The sequence below is a fragment of the Brienomyrus brachyistius genome, chromosome 9 (assembly GCF_023856365.1).
Source record: "Brienomyrus brachyistius isolate T26 chromosome 9, BBRACH_0.4, whole genome shotgun sequence".
NCBI lineage: Eukaryota > Metazoa > Chordata > Actinopteri > Osteoglossiformes > Mormyridae > Brienomyrus > Brienomyrus brachyistius.
The window spans coordinates 10,568,164-10,574,163 of NC_064541.1; positions in this window are offsets into that span (position 1 = coordinate 10,568,164).

Genomic DNA, 6,000 nt, shown 5'->3' on the forward strand with positions numbered 1-6,000 from the left:
ATTAATCTGCTTTACCATTAATTATGCTAAACTGTGGATTTGCATTATGCAGTACATTTTACGGCTGGATATTGGATACTTTACTGTTAAGCAGAGCAGAAAGATTCCTCCTGGGTCCGTAGCTGCCACGCTACCACTGAGACGGTAGAGGTGGAATATTTCGGTTTTATCATACATATGGAGCCAATTTACAGCAGAAATGCGGAGAAGAATGAAGTGGTAAGAGTCTTATTTTATGGTGTATTCCAGTTTTTCAGTCCCGTTTGGCTAGTCGCAGACTGGAGGGAGAGCTCAGGGCGGGAAGCAATCACAGTCTGCCCCGGGACTGTCATCACAGGTCACCAACACGCTTAAGAGCCCCCAGCCCCTCCACCCCCTTTCCCCAGGACATGAGCACCAGCCCCCCAGCCCCTGGCCTCTCATCCCCTGGGTTGGAAACAAATTAGGCCTTGGTTTGCCTGTTTTGAGAGACCTGGTTCCAACTCTATATTTCACATCCATCCTTAGGGCCCAAAAGGAGCATTTCACACTCTGCTGAATTACTGTGGCCCAGTGATACCATTTTCTTATGAATATCTCCACATAAAGCATAATTTTTCTCTATATAAATTTACCCATTAGGAGCAGGCTGTCAAATCCTTCCCCGTGACTATATCAGGCCTGCTTCAGATTCGTTCAGACTTTGCCTGTTCAGTGCCCAATCTGCTAGATCTGCACTCACAGTCCTTCTGTCATTCTCCCATGTATTTCCCCATATAACCAACAAAGAGATCAGCCCAGACAGTCTGTTTCATCACCTCCTTCCCAGCATCTTGTTATAAATCAGTTGCATCCCCCTTACATAAACAACACATTGATGATGTTGTGATCCAAGCTGTGAAACACATACTTCAATTGTGGCTTCATCCAGACCTTTTGGCAACCGCTAATTCTGCACTTTGGACACAACATCCCTTCCAGGAACACAGTTGATGTACTGGCCAGTACAGAACCATCAATCTTATCTCAGTTTATTAAAAATGTACTCAATATGTCTGCGTTTCATGTTCTTTCTTAATGTATAATAAAAAACATATATGAATAACAATCGCTCTGGCCTTATCGGGGCTGTTCCTCGTCCACGTTAATTAATGCCACAGAACGTACACTTTACGTCAAAGGCCATCATTGTCACTTTCACTTTGTTTGTATTAGACCGCAGTAAAGCTAAAATTAGTTGTGGAGCCCATGCACTGGCTTATGAGGGATCTGGGCCCCAAGGGCAGTGGCGCATGCTAAGCAGTGTGCTGGAACAGCTACCAGACTGGGTCCCGTGGACGGCAGTCTCCCCTTCACAGGCAAAACATCAGCTGGCTCGGGTGAAAGCTGTCAGAAAGGGACAGGGGATCAGACCCCTAGGGGCTGACAGGAGAGTGTGTGGGCTGTCTGATGAGGTCTCACGGTGTCACCCATTCACAAGGGCCATGAGCATGCTGGGGAACACTGGGAGGCTTGTTCATCCACTCTGCAGACCTGCACTCTTGATCAGAAGGTTATGGGTTCAAATCCCGGATAAGTGCTGACATTCTACCCTTTGGCTAGGCACCCGAATTGTCGAGTGACTTCAAACGATATTCCAGCTGTGAAAAGGAATCAAAAAGTTCTGCGTCCAAGAATGAATAAAAGAATGCTTTTAAAACGAGCGACTGTTTTCCCCGTGATCTCTGCCCATCTTAATTCAGTTTTCTGAGATAATGCTTTCTTGAAAATGTACGTGTTTTAGATTTTGCATGTGAGCGTCAATATCTTCAAAGCAACTTCGGCAAAAAAAATAACATTAGACAATGTGCAGAGTTCTGGACTGTCTGCAGAGATCCTTACGTGAACAGAAATAGCCTTAAGCCAGATCTCCAAATGCTTTCTTTTTCCTGTACATGGGATGTTTTTTGCTGAGGGGGGGGGTTCAGGAAGGATGTCAGGGGAGAGATCGCTCTATTACCAAATAGCCCGTAGCATGCTGCACTCGTCGATGCCACTTAGTCCCACTGGCTTGGACCCCCTCTTGTCCATTGTGTGAAGACAGGAGAAATATGAAAAAGCTGTTCATTGGGGGACAAATGTCACCAGATCTTCCTCCGCACAAACCCCTATACCCGTCTGCAGAAATCAGACGTTTCAGATCCCAGCCCTGATAAACCCAGTGAAATGTGAGGCAGTTCAGTGGAGAAGATTGCGAAACACTCAGGCAACGATCACGGGACAAATGTGTAATTGTTACTTCCATTAACTTACACTGCATAGTAAACTTCATGCTTTAAAGGGGGCCTGTGCTGAAACTCTATAACCTTGCACTGAAAAACCGATTGATAGATGGAAGTATGCTATGAGCAATTTAAAAGATGCACTAAATTAAAAAATAGATATTTATTAATTATTAAACATTTACCCTTAAACATTTTGGCAAAGTAAATATTTAAGTAAAGTGTACTTAACTTATACCAGCTGTTTTTCATTGAGGAATGAATGAGTAAATATTTCGTGACATTCGTAAATTATAAATATGCATCCTTTTCATTTTCATTTTCTTTTTGAAGATTTTTAAACAACAAAAAAATTTTAATGAACACATATATATAAATAAAATATGTAGGTAGTGTCACGGGAGATCGGAAGCGATCGCGAGCAGAGCGGCGATCGTGCGGAAGGAGCAGGCAGGCAAGCGGGATACGGGAAAACGGGGGTTTATTCTCAGGAAATCCGGGGCAGGGAATACAGGACGGCAACAGACATCATCAATGACGGACGAAGGACTAAGGTAAGACACGGACTGAAATACACTGGACTAATTGAAAAGAAGCAGACACAGCTGGGTACAATCGGGAAAGAACACGTGGGTAATCCGGGGGCGTGGCACACAGGAGGAGCGGACGAGCCGGGCATGACAGGTAGTTTCTTGCGTGTGGGAGCGTGATTCTTTTTTCCCCCAAATGGGTGAAGGTTATCCTTAGTGGACAGCAGGAGAAAGAGGCGGAGTCAGATCACCGTGGAAACTTAGATTTAGTGATGCTGGGTCAGGAATGAGTATGTTGCCAATAGGATCCATGATGCTGTGTATGTGGGGTAGCCACCGTGCACAAGGATAGTGCTGGAACCCGTGACTCATTCTTGCCACTGAATTTCACTCAGACACCGGGGCTTATTTGCGCCTCGCTGCCACTCATTGGCTTCTATGCTAATTTTATAGCATTTTCATAGTCTGCTAAGGCAGAGTCACACATGACTCACAGGATGACGGCAACTTACTTACTGATGCTTGCTGCTGCTCAGTCCACTTTCCTCCCCCTTTAATTCTCCCCTCCCCATCGTTATCTTTAAGGCAGAGCGACGTTCTCTTAGAGAATTTAATTAGCCTTCTTGAAGGGACACTATTTTTTGAAGTATGCATAAAACAGAATAAAGAGGATGGTTTGAACACAACTGAGCAATTGTATGTCTTCTTTTATTATTCATGCCTCTTTAACATACATGTACCACAAGGAGCAAGTCTACTCAACTGTCTGCAGTGTAAAAACACACATTTTTATTAGTTTGTTTGGTCAGTGATTCTCTTTGTTTGAATATTTAGCAATTCGGCTTAGCTTAGGTTCCATCCAGCATGTCTCTTGGCGGGAACATGGATGTTGCTACAGCGCAGCATGGCGGCGGAGGGAGAAAAGGTGACGATCCGCTAGTGACTCCCAGACAAAAAGGGAGTTATTAAAGAAGCTGAACACACAGGGTAAAACTATAAAACAAAAGCGCAACGAGGGGTCAGAAAGCAAATAGGGGAAAATACTGAATTAACTATAAACCAAGAAACTAAACACAGCTAAGGAACAAGGAAAGACTGGGAACCAGGTAACAGAGAGCAGAACTAGAAACTAAACCGTTACATTCACAGTGGAAGACTCAGGAGCAGGACCAAAGCAGGCACTTAAATACACAAATAACAAGGACTAGCAAAAGGCAGGTGTGAATCATCAGGACAATTAACCAATGAGCACAGAGCAGGGAAACAGGCCACAGCTGGAGAAACTTAACTAACAATTAACAAGCACAGAAACTAGGGAACTGCAACAGATACCAAAACTAGGAAACATTATCTACATACTGGAAAATAAACACTAGGAATCACACAACAGAGAGCGAACACTAGGAGGGACTAGGAACACAAACACAAGCAGAACAGAATTAAACTGGACAGAGATAGGATGCATAAAACTAAAACACTAGAAAACAGAAAAACAATAAACAAAACAAGTGAGGTAGGCCTCAAACCCACGATCAGGGTCATTTGCTACATACACTACTGCAATCTACTGGGCTGTGCAGCAGCGCAGGGAAGAAGGAAAACATACTAGGGACCAGTATGAAGACGGGGGGAACAGGACGGCCAGCGACACTTGCTGGTCAAACAGGGACCAAACACATAGGACAGGGATGGACGGGCGCTGACCCTGACCCTGCAGGAAAAAAACACCTTTATCCCTGAATTCCTTACTATTTGTGTTTCCTCTGCTATAAATTCCCAACTACTTTCCATTTCTGGTATTGTGTTCTTGAACCCGTCGTCTCATCAAAGAGGCCACTGGAACCGATATCACGTTCCCTTTTGAAATGTTTACAGTCCAGTATTGGATTCACAGAACATCACCTGTTTAAACTGATACTCTCCAATGGCCTGAAAACATTTTTCAAATCAAAGGGATACATTTTGTGGACTGGTGAGCTAGTGCATCAGAGCCAGATGGGACCAAAGAGGGCTCAGGTGATAAGTCATGAATTAATATCTTCACATGCCCCTGCATGCAGGATAACACTGTGCAAGCCTGGTTTATAAAACTGGGGAAATGTAGCAGACTAATAACTTGTATTGTAATCATTTTTGAGCTGACAAAGTCGCTTTTTAGGATCATGCCTGCAGTTCTCTTCTGCCCTTTAATAGCTATATTATATATTATAAATATATAATATATTTATAGATATTTTTTTGCCATTAAGTATGGCTTCAATTTCTTTCAGAAACTGAAAAACACTTATTTAACCAAACAACAAATGAACCAAACATCAAAAACACCCATTATGAAATTGATGCCAGTTAATCGAATTACTCATCATCTCACTGCTTATCCTGGTCAGGATCGCGGTGCCCCTTGTTCATCCCAGCAAAATACCACGTGTGCTCACAGCTCCATATCCATTAGTTAATATTTTTTTTTATTTTAATAGATCGAGACACTGATATATTGTTAATATGACCGACTCACACCGGCTGTTCTGAAAATTCCCATTGGTCAACATAATTTCTGGCCCTGAATTATGGGATGTGTGATGTCATCAGCTTATGCTACCATGCAGAGCTGCATCATGGTAAAATTTAACTCCCTCCCACCCCGTGCCATAATTGTTTCTCACTGTTCTGATACTGGAAAGCCAGGCTAGTTAGACTGATGAATGCAGCTTGGTCATATGGACAAGGAATATAGGATCTGCTGACATCTCCAAAGAGAGCTGGATGGCATTTCTGTAGACTTTGACGTGTGTAAATGCATCCCCAATCCAGGGAGCTGGTGGATGTTTTGCAGGAGGTCTGGTTGTCCAGGAGTAAGGGTTTTTTTTTTTTAATTCTTTTGCCATCTGTTTAAAAAAAAGGAGATCTAAATTCATTCAGGAATTCACTGGGCCAGCGTAGATCCAATATAATATAATGACATCACCAACTAGTGTCAAGGCAAATGTTGATTGGTTGTCTTTATTCAGGTCTTGGATGTCATGTTCCAAAGGCCAATCTCTCCCTGGCATGCAATTTTTGAGGGTTCAAGTATTTTCCCTAGCAGAACCAAAACATGTAAGCAAAAGCAGAACAACAGCCCATAAATAACGTAATTGTACTGAGCTGGCATGTGGTGTGATGTGAGTTCGCTGAGCTCTCTGCTTCTCGCATTTCTATGTATTTATGCCGTTCTGTGTACACGCTCGCAG